This window comes from Rhagoletis zephyria, unplaced genomic scaffold (genome assembly GCF_001687245.7).
Source record: "Rhagoletis zephyria isolate East Lansing unplaced genomic scaffold, Rhagoletis_zephyria_1.1 Rzeph_scaffold_13298, whole genome shotgun sequence".
Classification (NCBI taxonomy): domain Eukaryota; kingdom Metazoa; phylum Arthropoda; class Insecta; order Diptera; family Tephritidae; genus Rhagoletis; species Rhagoletis zephyria.
The window spans coordinates 1-15,902 of NW_016170369.1; the positions used below are offsets into that span (position 1 = coordinate 1).

Consider the following 15,902-nt stretch of genomic DNA (forward strand, 5'->3'; position numbering starts at 1 on the left):
GGTTCATGTGTTATATGGAAGAAAAAGCGCAACACCCTCGACAGAAAATTTAAAAAATCAACGGTCATTTTTAGCTTTTTCAAACTTGCACTCTATTTGTTATACTAAAATTGAGTGGGCTAAAAAAGTGAGTTTTAAAAAAATTTTGATGAAAAAACTAAAATTTTCTAAAAATTGTGTTTAAACAATTTGAAATTTTGATGAAAATTGTTTGATGTTCGATTAACTTTTGTGAATTTTGTACAAAGTTTGCAAGATTGATTTTATGGTTTTTGTTATAGAAAGAGCCATATTGTAAATAAAAATTAACGAAAAATATTTATGATGGAAAACATTGTTGCTGTGAAAAGGCAAAATTGCGAGTACTTCTGTCAGTAATATTATACTGAAATTGGATGGGCTAAAGTGAAAATTCTCAAAAAAATTTTGATTGAAAAACTAAAATTTTCTAAAAATTCTATTTAAAAAATTTTGAAATTATGATGAAAATTTTTTTAAGTTCAATTAACTTTTGTGAATTTTGTACAAAGTTTGCAAGATTGATTTTATGGTTTTTGTTATAGAAAGAGCCATATTGTAAATAAAAATTAACGAAAAATATTTATGATGGAAAACAATTTGAATGTTGTGGAAAGACACAATTACGAGTACTTCAGTGAGTGACCGTATATTAGTTACAGATAAGTCCACTGATAGTTAAGTAAATAACTAAAAATAATAAATAAAAATTAATTCAACTTTTTAAATATTTAGTAGAAGCTTGATTTATGTAGTGAGTTACTAGTTTAAACAACAAAAAAAAAATCAATACAAAACTTGCGGCTTATTAGAAAACCAAACCTTCCGTTCACAGTCGCACGAAGTACAGGTATACCCACACGCTTAAATTAAAGGTTAATTGCCTAACATTGAAAACTGTTATCGAACTCAGTTGGCGTCGATGTCATTGAACGCTGAATGGAATCACCACAGCTAGAAGCAAAAACAAGAATAATAAAAAATTTGTACCGAAACTGAAGTAAAGGAGAAAAAATGAGCAGCAATTTAATGCACAGCCGCTTTCAAATGTAACACAATTTATTGAGCGTTCTTAATCGCCTCAGCGTGCAACTTCCTGTAGTTGATTTGGTGTATCTTTTTTTCTCAGAGCATTTTTGGTGTCATAAAAGATTAAAATTGTGTACAAACGTGTGTAAATGTTAAGCAGCTTTTCTTTCATTGCAAGAGAAACTATAACTCACCGGCAGTAAATTCAAGAAAGAGGAGGAGCTGGAGCTGATGATTTGTGTTTTTTTCTTTGTTTTTTTGTTTTTTTAGATGAAGAAGATTCTGATACTTTTTATGCTGGATTATTTTGAAGTTATTTGATTGTCGTTGTTGTTGTTATTTTGTGTAGTTTTTTTTCTTACTTCACACTTTAGTTTTGTTGATATGTATTTATGTTTGATAGCATGGATTTTGCTTTTGTTGCACTGTTGTTGGTTTTGGCTATTTATTAGATGAAGTAAAAAAGAAAATAAATTAATTGAACTACGAAAAAAACTAGTAATTTTTTCAGTTCTTTTTTTCTCGCTCAAATGTTTGCCTTAAAGATTTTCTTCGTTAATTTCGAAAGGTGCTCCGCTGGCGGCGATAAAGTGGCAATCACTTTGCGCTTAGCGGTAACTTCTGTTATTAATATTTTTTTAAATTTTTTTTCACTGCAGCTCACAGCGCCATACAAAACAGAAACACACGTAACTATTTTTAAATACTCGTATAAACACTTTGGAGTCTTGAGGAAGGTGCAGCGCTCACCCAGCAAGATGGGGGGAAAAAGAAGAAAGCCGAGTTGAAACGGCTGAAGAAGCCCATCAAAAGCATGCAATGTAACCGGAGACACAAGCCAAGCAAAGTGCCAGTAAGCGACCAGCATTGCAGCAGAAGAGAAAGAAGTATTTGTATGTGGGAAAAGTAGCAAAGAAGAAGAAGAAATGTAAAAGAAGAAGGAACTGCAAAGCGTAACAACAGAATGCTCTGTTTGTTTTCTTTAATTTAACGATTCTTTTCTTTTTCTTTGATTCCGTTCACCCGTCTCGCTGGCTGACTGCTTTTTGTGGTCTTGTGGTGTGCGGTGAGTGGTTTGTGGTTCATGTGTGACTTTTGCGGTGTGGTGCGGTGGCTCATGCGGTCGCTGCGACCCGCTGTTCGCCGCTGGTGCCCACCGCCGGTTGTGGGTCGCAGGTGAAGGTGAGTGAGACGATTTGTTGCGTTCACATTTGCGGAACTATCGACAAAGTAGCAGTGGATATGCTTTTTATTTCTTACTTTTTTTCTTTTGAAATATTTTTTAATACCTCAACTTAACTGAGTGCACCGCACTTGCTGACTTTGTCATTGTTATTGGTTAAACTGTTGTTATTGCTTTTGTTGCTGTGTTTTAATTTTTTCATTGTTTAATTGGGTTCTTTTGCTAATGTTGTTGTGAAAGTCTCATCGTTGTAGATTTGTAAAATATGTACATAAGTAAGCAGAAATAAGAAACGCACAAACGTGTGGAAAAGGCCAGACAGTTGGCGCTTGGCATTTTGCGCTTGACGCTTCTAACGTCCATCATTGAATCATCAATTGCGATGTTAATTTAATTGTAGGTGACTACTTTTATTACACATCAAATGCTTTGCTGCTTGGCTGGCTAATCATTTGAAGTGCCTTCAAATGCCAAGTTAGGTGAGGATTTCCATTATTAAGTGCCAACGCCAACGCCAACGTTGGGCCGGAAGTCAAAATTCGCAAATGTCTGGCATTACGAGGGTGATCGCAAAAGTACCCGGCCTAACCTAGAGATGGCGGTAGTTGTTTGAAAAATATCAGTGTGTTAAAAAGTACACAATCTATAAAGCATATTTTTCAAGTTTGAAGAGCCCAAGTTGTTTAGTATATGCTTGGCAGCCGTCAATAGTGAACGTTTTCAGTGAATTTGTGAAAATGGAGAAAATTGGTACTTTTATTTGAAAGGCCTCAGCCCATCCAATATAAAAGATTAAATAGATTCTAATATGGGCGGGTCTGCCCCTTCGTTTACAACAGTAAAATGTTGGGTAGCAGAGTTTAAACGAGACCGTACGAGCTGCCAAGAGGAGCATCGCAGTGGTCGACCAAATGAGGCGACGACTCCAGAAACGGTGAAGAAAATCCACAAACGATAATGGATGATCGTCGACTGAGAGTGCTTACTTATTGAGCATCGCTGGGAAAAGTGTATAGAGCTGAAAGGAGATTATGTTGAAAAATAAATATATTTTTTCCCAAAAGTTTTGTGATTTCATTGTTACTTCGGATAGGACTAATTAAGTGGTTGGTTTGGTTCAAAGAATATGTGTGACGAGTGGGTCGTCAAAAAGAATGTGGAAGACTGTCTTGCTCCCCTCATAGTTTTTTTTTTATATCTGCAGCATCCACGAGACGGTACTCCCCAATATGCACAGAAGCAACCATTGTCCCAATTGTTTCAAATATTTGAGAAATGCTTGATTCTCAAGTGTATATTCAACATTTGAACTAATGAACTAATGTTGATATTCAAGCTTTTCTCAAGTGGTGAACTCAGATTATTTTGCATGCAATAAATTTTCCCTTTCGTTTGAAAATGATTCGGTTCTCTAATGCAGTTAAACCTGAAAATCAACACTGGAAATTGGAATCTCCACTTGACCTCCAACCCAAATGTTAATTAGTTGCGGTGGCATTGGATATGCCCGTTCTTCTAGATCTCTTTAGATCCTACCTAGGCTCAGTTTGCCTATAGTTGGCTTTGTATACATCTTTCATTTGCTAGAGCGTAGACAAATTCTTTCAACAGCAGCTTGCAAGTGTCAAAAAATATAACATTTATTTCCTGGAGAATGTGTCGTGTAGATTTTTTGAAGTCGTTATCAAAAAACATTCGTAACTCAACTGCCTGAATGCTTTTAAGGTCGTGCGCTTCTAGGTACGGTTGCAGGAAGGGCCTTACAATAGCATACAATGTGCTTTACTGCTTACTTTTCCTCAGTAGACTACCAGGGCTGGTCAAAGCAAAACACTTCCCGGTTTGTAGGATTACAGTGGCTAGTAAAAAAAGTCTTACTTCTTGTCTTGTCATGGAAATTATTGTTTGCCAGATGTGACAATACTTGCGGGGCTTTGATACTTTATCGTTCAATTTGGTTCTATAAGGAAAAAGGCCTTGAAGTTCTAAGACTAGTTATACCTTAGAAAACACAGGTCCCACGCAGTATTTTCCCTTGTTCTACAACCTTGAGGGTGTATGGGGTTACCATCTTGTTACCCTCTGCGTTGTTGCCAAGATGAGTGTGATTGTAAACATTAGAGCCTACTGCTTGATGCGCATCGAGAGCCGCGGTAAGTTCGGCCTGCGAAGACTTCATTTTTGTTTTATTTAACCAGGCTGGCGNTTCCTGGAAAATGTGTCGTGTAGATTTTTTGAAGAAGTTTTCAAAAAACATTCGTAACTCAACTGCCTGAATGCTTTTAAGGTCGTGCGCTTCTAGGTACGGTTATACTAGGAAGCGAACTCTAGACCTATGCAGGAAGGGCCTTACAATAGCATACAATGTGCTTTACTGCTTACTTTTCCTCAGTAGACTACCAGGGCTGGTCAAAGCAAAACACTTCCCGGTTTGTAGGATTACAGTGGCTAGTAAAAAAAGTCTTACTTCTTGTCTTGTCATGGAAATTATTGTTTGCCAGATGTGACAATACTTGCGGGGCTTTGATACTTTATCGTTCAATTTGGTTCTATAAGGAAAAAGGCCTTGAAGTTCTAAGACTAGTTATACCTTAGAAAACACAGGTCCCACGCAGTATTTTCCCTTGTTCTACAACCTTGAGGGTGTATGGGGTTACCATCTTGTTACCCTCTGCGTTGTTGCCAAGATGAGTGTGATTGTAAACATTAGAGCCTACTGCTTGATGCGCATCGAGAGCCGCGGTAAGTTCGGCCTGCGAAGACTTCATTTTTGTTTTATTTAACCAGGCTGGCGTGTGCATATTAGGACGGGTATCAAAATGACAATGGAACAATAATTAGGAGATAACAACACTGGCATAGTCCAATAGGTCTTCGCTAGACCAAAATCTTACTGGGAGTACAATCTAAAAAGATATAAACTTCTCATTAACCTCCCAAACAAAAATTTAGAATCATTATAGGCATCTCCACTGGACATAGATAGTAGGCTCAGAGGACATCTGCATAAGTTGGGAATCTAGTCGAATGATTTCTGTCACTTCTGCGATTAAATTGAGTTTATAGGAGTAGAATATGTGTTGCAATGAGTGGAGGGCACAATAGACCTACTANGCTATATTTCCGGGACTTTGATACTTTATCGTTCAATTTGGTTCTATAAGGGAAAAAGCCTTGAAGTTCTAAGGGTAGTTATACCTTGGAAAACACGGTTCCCACGCAGTATTTTCCCTTGTTCTAAAACTATGAGGGTGTATGGAGTTACCATATTGTTACCCTCTGCGTTGTTGCCAAGATGAGTGTGATTGTAAACATTAGAGCCTACTGCTTGATGCGCATCGAGAGCTATGGTAAGTTCGGCCTGCGAAGACTTCATTTTTGTTTTATTTAACCAGGCTGGCGTGTGCATATTAGGACGGGTATCAAAATGACTTCATACATACAACAACCCTATTTAGGGGTGGTTTCCCAGTCCTTCCCCAAGAGCTTAGAAATGGAACAATAATTAGGAGATAACAACACTGGCATAGTCCAATAGGCCTTCGCTAGACCAAAATCTTACTGGGAGTACAATCTAAAAAGATATAAACTTCTCATTAACCTCCCAATAATCATTACAGGCATCTCCATTGGACATAGATAGTAGGATCAGAGGACATATGCATAAGTTGGGAATCTAGTCGAATGATTTCTGTCGCTTCTGCGATTAAATTGAGTTTATAGGAGTAGAATATGTGTTGCAATGAGTGGAGGGCACAATAGACCTACTAGATCTATCCATCTATCCACAATGTTACCCTGGCTTATTAGGTAACTTTATCTAAGTTCCATTAGAGCTTCTTTTTAAAGACAACTTCTATGCGGGATTTTAGTCGATATACCTATTTGATCGAAATCAATTCTAAAGGCAGGTAACCAATAAAAATTCAATAAAACGAAAAAGTTAGTGATCTGAAAAACTCACTGTTCCTTACTTAAGGCACTGGACACAGAGGTGTTAAAAGAAACAGTCACAAAAAAACGGTTTCTTACTGGTGAAGAAGTTATTAGTAAGCAATATGCCACACTAATAGACTTTATATACCTATAAACTGATAAAAGCTTTAATCGGGGCGTGGCTAATCGAATTTTTAGGCAAACATGGTCCCAATTGTTCAAAGAATGTATATTCTCTAACAAGGGAGGAACGCCATAAGAGTTAATGGAGTACTTTTGGGAAAACATTGCGTTAAGCTCGACATGTCTTTTCGAAGAAATAAATTGTATAGATTGCAGTAATTGGGTAGACGGAGGAAATAGTAGTTCTACTTATCTTCGTATTTCTACAAAGTTGTTCAGCTTTGTATAAAATCACCTGTTGGTTGTTGGTTCCAGTGTTTGGCGGTAACCGCTACTATCTTTTTGGCATAATATTACTTTAAAATGTCTCCTTTGTTAACTAGTTTTTACTATTTTTTCATCTAAGCAACTTGGGAGCCTATATTTTTCAATACCGCAATACCGCAGCTTGAACTTCATTACAATTTTATTTTTTTCCTTAAGTTATATTTGAACCATTCTCGCTTAACTCCGCCATTCTATTGCCAAGCTTTCAATGGTGGTGTGGTTTCAAATTGCCGAACGATGACGCCAGCATTTTGTTTTTGTCTATTTTTTTTTTGTACACCAACGTCCACATTTTCATTATGTTTTGATTCTATTTAGCAACTGGAAATTTTGTTAAGCCAAGCATAGAGTAAATTCAAAATAAAAATACATAGAAAAACAATAACTAAATACAGCAAAACTTACAATAAAGAAATTAAAGTGCTGATTTTTATTCGAACGACAGCAATAACAGCAGCGGCTAGTGGAAAAATGTTAAGGCCAGCATTTTTTTTAATTCATGTATAATTTATAATCATATTTAATAGCAAGCGTTAAATTGGCTTAAATTTGTGCGCTTAGCGGAAAAATCGCCTTTCGAGGGCAGGTCGAAAAATTTTAGTTTACGAGTATTTGCAAATAATAGCTGGTATTGTTATGTTTTTTAGAATGGGCTATGGAATGGTGGATGTGTAGTTTACTGAGACGTGCGTATTTTTCAAAAACAAATTACATTGTAATGTCGATTTTTCTTTTGCTTATATTAAATCTTTTTAGTAGATAATTAAATAAGACTATACATTTTTTATGTGCATTGAACCTTAAGAAAAGGAAAATAAAACAAAATCAAAAATCAAAAAGTAGTTTTTAGTATAAAAAATTAGTAAATATGTATGAAAAATTACGTTTTATAAAAAAAATTACCTATAAAAAATTTCTTTTGTTGTACTCGAGCGCACTTGTGCACAAGACTATATTAACTTTGTTCGCATAACGGTCGTTTGTAACAGCCTAGGGGAATCATGATAGATATAGACATATACATACATACATTTGTAATACAAATATACATATACATTTTTTAGTAGATAAAACATTTATTTTTTTATAGGTATTTTTGTTAAATCTTTCCTGCGACAGTACCATTTTTTCACTATTCATGGAAACAGAATTTGTATTTAAAAAACAATATAAAATATGAAAAATTATATTCAACAATTTTATAATGAGCTCGAGGCCATTTTTTAAATGAAAAATTTTTTTTGTGGAAAAGCAACAACAAATTGAAAACAATTTGTTTTGATAAATAGAAATATTTTTTCTGACAATTTTTAAATGGAAAACTGTATTTTGTTTCAACTAAATTTTTAAACTTTTAACTAATCTTAATACAATTTTTAATTTTTTCATAACATTTTTTTGCTATTCAATCCTATTATGGTCTTAAAGATGATAATGCAAATAAATGTGATTTTTCCCGATTTTATTATTAAAATATAAATATCTTAATATTAGATCTATAATACCTTTTTTCGAAAATTTATATTTAAAAAAGTTTTAATGAATAAAAAAATATGTTTATTTTGATAAATAGAAACTTTTTTTCTCCCACTTTTAAAATTGAGTACTGTATTTTGTTTTTACTAAAATTTCCCACTTTAAAGGATTTTAGTAAAAAAAAATCATAATGTTTTCAGCTATTAAAACAATTTTCTTAAAGATGCTGATGCACATAATTGTAATTTTTCGATAATGTTTCAAATTGCTTAATACATATTTAAATTAAAGTCTATTATTTCTAAAAAAACCAAATTTGAATACATACAATGTAATTTATTATCGCAAAATATTCGTACATATATTTGAGTTTAATGAAAACTGTGCTGTGAGAAAGCAGTTATAAAAAGTTTTTCGAACTACGAGTATTTGATTAGTTAAAATAATGTTATTAACACTGTTTTCGAATTTTCGTATTTCTTGTTTTTTTTTTCAATCGCTCATGCGTTTTTTCGCGCATTTCTAATGCCACAAAAATTTCACTTAGAATCACATAAAAAATGCTTTCAGTGCTTTTGATTTTTTCTTTGCATATTAAAGCATTTTTATTTGCACTTTCACAACAAAACTAGCGAGTAAACACGCACACAGTCACACACAATTCCATTTGTGCACACTCGCTTAGCAAACTCAATGCAAAGTAAATTCGAAGACGCAAATTTGTGTTTATTTCTTCTTTGCGCCACATTAAAGAATTTTCTGCACAGAAATGTGAAATGCAAGTAGTATAACAATTTTATGCAAACTCTTTATTTAATAGACGATTTTCTATATTTTTATTTTATTTTTTCTTCACTGGAATTTCGTCACTCACATACACCCAAAAATTCGCAGTGTTCAGCTTTTCGTTGTTCTTGTAATATAGTTAAATATATTTCCAACAGTTTTAACTTGCAAAGTTTATTTTTGTTTTCAGCTTAGTCCATAAGAGGCAGCAGACGCTTTCTTCCATCCGCTAAACACAACCAGCACTGACGGCGTACACGAAGAAACTGAATCGCAGCAAACCAAAGACTTAAGACACGAACCTTCATTCGGGTGCCAACCGAGAAGAAGGTGTGTTGATGAAAGCGTATAAATGCGAAAACGAAGAAGCCACAGACACGGCGACTAAGGTTGAAGACGAACAAGTTCCAGAATAAGTGTAGAAGGAGAGACGTAGAAGAAGCAGGAAAGGTGTGAGGTGGTAATAACAGCATTAAAAGCTAAGCGGCCAACAAAGAATGCCTAAGAGAGAGTCGCAGTGGTGCGTACAGGTGTGCAGAGAAGGTACACACTAAGCATTAGCTCAATGTTTTTGTTTGCTGCTACGTATTTCAAATTTGCCATTGCCTTGTTGTTTTTATGTGTTTTTGCTGTTCGTGGCTGTTAAATATGTGTTTTGCTAGCGATTTCTTTCCACTTTAGTTCTTTTCTACATCATTCGTAAAATTTGGATTTTCCTCTCCGAGTCTTTTTAGCTATCATTTTTCCCCCATTCTATGTACACTTTGCTGCTAGTGCAGATGGCTGAACAGCAATTTGATCAATTCGCTATTTTCGCCTACTGCAGAAAGCACCGAAATACAGTGCTTCACTTCCATATAAAATGTGAGCAAAAATAGAATTATGGACGGATTTAAATGAAAATTCGATTCTTAGTAAAATTGAGTATTTTCAAAAGTGAGGTGTCAAATGACAGGGCTTGGCCTGCATATGTGCAATAAAGTTTTATTTTTTTGGAAAGGGTTGCCACTTGCTACACATTTTATTAAAATTATTTAATAAGTTAAATGAATTCGATATTACAACATGACACGTAGTAAGGTTGCCACATGTATAAACAATTAAATTAACTTTAATTAAGGGAATAAGGTAACGGAAATATGTATATCAATATGGGTATCAGACAAAAGAAAAAATTGGACATATTTAACGAGAAATAAGTGAAGAGTAAAAACATTCAGTTAATTTAAGAGTCTAGTAATTTAAAAGGAATGTAATCAGAGCAAATCACTGATCAACAGTGTATGATTTTAGTTTAACTAAATTTGACTTTACAAATAGGTGGCAGCCCTCTTCGTAATATTTGCAAGCTAACACCTTCTTGAACTTCTTTCGTCTGACTCCCATATGGTGATACCTATCTATTTCAATTACTTTAATTCAAATGGAATTTGTTTTTTTAATCAGGTGGCAACCCTCTATATGTGTTTGAGGAATAAACCCTTTTCATACACATTTTGATTGCCACCCATCTCTTAATAATTCATTTAACTTTAATTTTAATTTAATTTTTTAAGGGGTGGCAACTCTTTAAAAAAAATAAACCTCTATTGTCTACAGGTCAAGATTTTTTATCTGACACTTAATTTTTGAAAATAGCACGATCGTGCAGATTTGATGGCACTGACAAAAAATGAAAAAAAAAAATACATTTTATGCATTAGCAAAAAACGCATTACTTCAAAAAGTGCAAAAAATGAGTATGTTTTTATTGCTTCTTTCGAAAGCTAAAAACCCGTGCTATTTAATAAAATAATAAAAAACCACATATACGTATATTTTTTTTAATTCCATTAAAATTTACCATTTTGTGAAATTTTGATTAAAAAAATTGTTTATTCCAAATTTTTAATTCCTGTAGTTCTCAAACGAACATTTTATTTCAAAGAATTTATTTTTATTTTTGACATTTGTTTCCGTGAAGAGCTTACGCATGGGTATGCTCTTATTAAAATTCTTAGTATAACATTTGTCCACTTTAGTGGCTTCCTGGCGGCATAAAATTTATTTTGTACGGAAATTTTTGTTTAATTCTTTTTTAAAGGTAATTTACCTTTACGAAAATACCAAACACGTTCATATTGCAGACAAAGAATTTTTCGATTTTTGCCCACTTAGGCGGCACTGTGCGACAGTGCGTTGTGTGCTAACACGAATGCAGAGATGTCCGAAAATAGTGACGAGGTAAATACGAAAAAGCGAAAATACAAATGCATACGTAAAATTGAGTGCCGCTTATATTCGCTGAGTACTAAGCAAAGCGAGTGTGTAACCACACGAAATTATTATCGTACACTGTCAATTGAATTCGCATGGAAAGCTTTGCTGCTGTTACTCACTTGTTGTTATTGACTTTTGTTGCTATTATTCGTGTTGAGAGAAAACAAAAAAATTTTATTTTTTAAAATAGTAAACAAAAAAAATTTAATAAACTGAATGATGCGCTGAGAGCGCGCACAACAAACTTGTGTGCAAAAGGTGATTGAATTTGAACCATCCAATAAAGTCAAATTGAAAAAAAATTTATGAATTTTGAATCGTTTTTTTATACTTCTTCACACTATAGCACCTTAAAAGAGAGCCACACTGAGTTGGCGATCACACCTTGTTTAATACACCTTGGTTGTGTGTACTAAAAATTTTCGAAGCATAAGAACGGCGTGTAATGGCGGAGTAGAAAGCGAGCATAACAAAGCCAGTGAGCGTAGTTAGTACAAATAGTAATTGGATTTTCTAGCATGAGAAAATACTACAAAAGAGAGTGAGTACGCTTGTGATTTTATTTGCTGATGCTGCTATAGATCAAGACTAAGAACATAGCGGAACAGAGATGAAAAAGGTCGAAAGGTTACAATTTTAGTCGGTGCTTAAGTGAGGTAAAAAACGAACTGAGAAAAACTGAATTTAAGAAAATTATTTTTGAAGACCGAATATTTCATGTTATAAGCTTTGAAGCCATTTTACAGAAATGTCAATATGAAGTCATATCAAAATTTAGTGTCTTCAAAGTAAAACTTCACAGCAATTATCTGGATAGCACAAAATCTTTTTTTTTTTTGCATATATCGAGAAGGAAAGTTCGTATGAGCGACCGATTATTCACGACTCAAAAGGAATACCGGATGCCGCTAAAAGAATAAAGCTTTCGTTTTTTCGATCACTGAAAAAGCTTTGCTTATGGTTGATTGATAGCCGCTATAGTGTTGGGCAACCTCATCAAAAAAACGCAATTGAATGTTGATTAACAAAATATATTTTTGCAGCGAAATATAATACTAGTACGATATATATACTATATATTATATAGTGCTTATCATAACTTTACGACACTCACATATTGACAAGATTTGACCATTTATCTTAAAAATTTTTTAATTATAGTTATTTGTTTATAAAAAATATACTATAGTCTCTAACAAAAACCATATAAAACCCAAGTTTCAATCTTTGTGCAACATTTACAAAAAAAATCAACAAACTTTCGTAAAAATTTCGAGGTTTTTAATTCGATTTTTTTAGAAAAGTTTTAAGTATGCAGTTTTGTAGCCCATTCAATTTTAGTACAATAAAGTGCAAGTTCAAAGAAGCTGGGACTTACCGTTAAATTTTTTTAAATTTTTTTTGTTGAGGATGTCAGATATTTTCTTCCATAAAAAGAACTTATGTTCAACGATTTCTTTTATCTGGATAAATTGAGCAATAGTTTTACAATACTATTAAAAATAACAAGAAATCCATTAAAGCGGCAAAAAGCCGTTTAAACATTAAGTGGTTATTACTTATTATTATTACGTGGTATTACTTATAAACATATCGAGCGCTAACCGCCAAAAACCGTAATCGAAATATTTTTGAAAATTTTCTTTTTGTTTTAATTTTTTAATTTTTCTTATTTCAAAATTTTTCGAGAAATTAAACGAATATTGTGTCCTCCTAAAGCAAAGCCGGCTTCATACAACGTTCTCTTTTAAAAGTTTGCAAGCCTAATTGAAACCCACATTTCCAATTAAATACTCTTAACTCTCATCGTCAACTATCATTGATATCAAATTCGTGCATCATATATGTACATATGTGGGCATAAATGAGTGCATGTTCTGAGAGAAATATTATCACACCGGATAATACATATTTAAATATTTAATATCATAAATATAACAAACATCTAGGCCGATAGTCTTGTTAGCTAGTGCGACTAATATTCCCTAATACAACGGTTTTCTCCTGGCGAACTCTCCTTAATTTCAAATTATCTTACTCATCCATCTCACCGAAAATCTGACACCAAACCCCCTTCCTTTCTATTTTCAGGATCAAGATATCATGCGTTCTTCACAAAGCGCAATTGCCATCGGAATGCTATCAAACCTTTACCTAGTGCAGCGATACTTCGGCTTAAGCGTGCTTTTCTTCGCCACTCGTAAGACTACGCCAGGGGGGCTGCAGCTCACACACCGAGCGTTTTATGTGCTTCAGTAGTAAGCAAATGGCGTGGCGCACTTACGGCGGATGGACACCGGGCCAGATTGATAACCTGCCAATCCAAATGCACCTATGAAGACCAACGTAAGAACTGTAGTTCCGGATTCCAACTTCGAATCGTACAAAAGGCGCATGCCGCAAAGCGCAAGAAACTGTGGCGGAAACCCAAATATTGACAATAAAAAATACATGAAGATCACACGTACTGAGTTAGTAAAAGATAACAGAAGAGCAATAAAACGTTCAATATCTGAGGCTTATTTTTTTTTTAATACCCTCAATCTGCAGTTTTTACAAAAATTTGTTTTTAATATTAAAACCCACGGTGGTCGATAATTTTTTTGTTATCTTTATGTATAGCTTCTTGATATGTTAAATGTTATGTAATCGATTACACCGTGCGACAAAAATAAAAACATTTCAAAACACACGAAAGAATCGATGTACTCACGACACTATGGGCCAAATATAGTAAAACTCCGGTTTTTAGTTTTTCACTATGACGTCAGGATTTTTTTTTCAACGGACTTTGAAATTTTAAAGGTATGATTAATTCAAAAAATTATTTAAAAAAGTTAGTGCAATGTAGAATAACAATAAGGGTACCAATTGAGAGAGAAAATTCTGTAGAATTTAAAAACAATAAAGTTTTTTGGCTTAAAAGGACGAATAGGTATTGAAAATGCGTTTTGAATAAGTTTTCTCTTTTTAAGTTAATAAAGTTTTCAGTCCTCAAACAATATTAAAAAAAAAAAAAAAATATTGCAAATTTTCAAGGATATTTAAGAACAAAATTTATAAAGGACATTTTCCATACCCATTCGTCCTTATGCACCAAAAAATATATTCTGTCATAATTCTAAATTTTTTTTTATATAATACATACTTAGGGTATCCTACATTGCACTGATTTTTTTTTTAAATAATTTTTTGAAACAATCATATTTTTTAAATTTCAAAGTCCTTAAAAAAATCCTGATGTCATAGAGAAAAACTAAGTACGCAGTTTTACTATAATTTACCCATAGTTTCGCGAATATATTAATTTTTTTGGGTCTAAAATTTACTGTCGCACGGTGTTATATTTTGTACTTGATTTATACTTCAAATGTGTGGCCACAGTAGCTACATATATAATNGGTCTAAAATTTACTGTCGCACGGTGTTATATTTTGTACTTGATTTATACTTCAAATGTGTGGCCACAGTAGCTACATATATAATAATGCCCACACTTCCTTTGTTTCAATAATAAATGTATGTACACATGTATGTATGTACGCATGCATACGTATGTAAAGTCTGATTGGAACCACTGTGCAAAAACACCGCTTTAAAAATAAATGATTCAAAAATAAACAAGACTTTTTATATTACAAAGTGAGACGTTTGAAATTATGCAATAAGATATATGCATATAACAAATTTGCATTTATAAAGTTTAAAATACTTAATAACGCTACCGAAGTAGAAAGCTTGAAATTTTGCAATTTGCATGTGTATGAAAAGATTTCCGTATCAATGATTACGGGCCGGTTTTGCTTGGAGTCTGATTGACACTAATCATCGGTTAACATCGTTATCGACGTTTTCGGCTCCATGCATATAACACGGTGTCGGTAACGTCGATAACGATGTTTAACCGGGGATTAGTGTCAACCAGGCTTTGAGCAACCGGCCCTAAATGTATTATTCATAAATTTTAGTAAATCACTGTTCTTTGAAAACATCACTTTAGTAAAATACATGGACAAAATTGTTATACGTAAGTCAGTAATTTAAATGAAAGTGTTAAAGCGCAAGCCTTTACATTTATCGATTTAAAAAAAGTGACATATTCCACTTTCAAAATAAACGGCTCAGTTATCGCCACTATTTTCGTAGCAGAGGAATAAGAATTCACTTGAAACAGAAAGACTTCTTGCACCACTATTTAATATTACTATTCTTACTATGTATTCTCTAAATTGATATAAATACAAACACGTAGAAAAAATCAACTAAAAATTAGTTAATATTACCAAATTCAAACTTGAAAATGAATCAATCAATTTCCTCCGTTGTTTGATTTGGTTCTGCACTTCACAGATGCTATATGATGTGTTACAAGATCTTTGCATATGCACAGTGTAGTTATTTAGCTTAATACAAAATTTCCGACTGTGCTGAAATAAATGGTATTCAAAATTTAGCCAGTACTGTTTCCCATGACAGCGACATCTATGCGTGAAATTTATGCAATTGAAATGCAACACATTTGTAGTTTACCACGTCTCGTCCAAGTAAATGTCGTTAGATGTCGCAACACAAGAAAGTGAGCAATGGCTAAACTCGTTTTTCAGAATAATGGAAAAAAAATTGCTGCAATATTTTATTTTTCAGCAATCTTGCTGGCGATGTTGATGGCTGTTGGTTAACACAACAGTGGAGGTTATTTAAAATTCCATATAGATTTTATCAGAGAACTTAGATAGATAGAGAAGGTGCAAATTTTTGGAACGTA

General features: G+C 33.5%; 1 long non-coding RNA gene across 1 annotated transcript; it reads right to left on the reverse strand.

Moving 5' to 3' along the window:
• Nucleotides 1-1,308: 1,308 nt before the first annotated feature.
• LOC108378082 (uncharacterized) lies at nt 1,309-9,172 on the reverse strand. Its single transcript, XR_001849384.1, has 2 exons — nt 8,967-9,172; nt 1,309-1,488 (listed from the first exon to the last, which is right to left on the reverse strand). It is a non-coding gene; the product is annotated as an uncharacterized LOC108378082 (long non-coding RNA).
• Between the last annotated feature and the right edge of the window lie 6,730 nt (nt 9,173-15,902).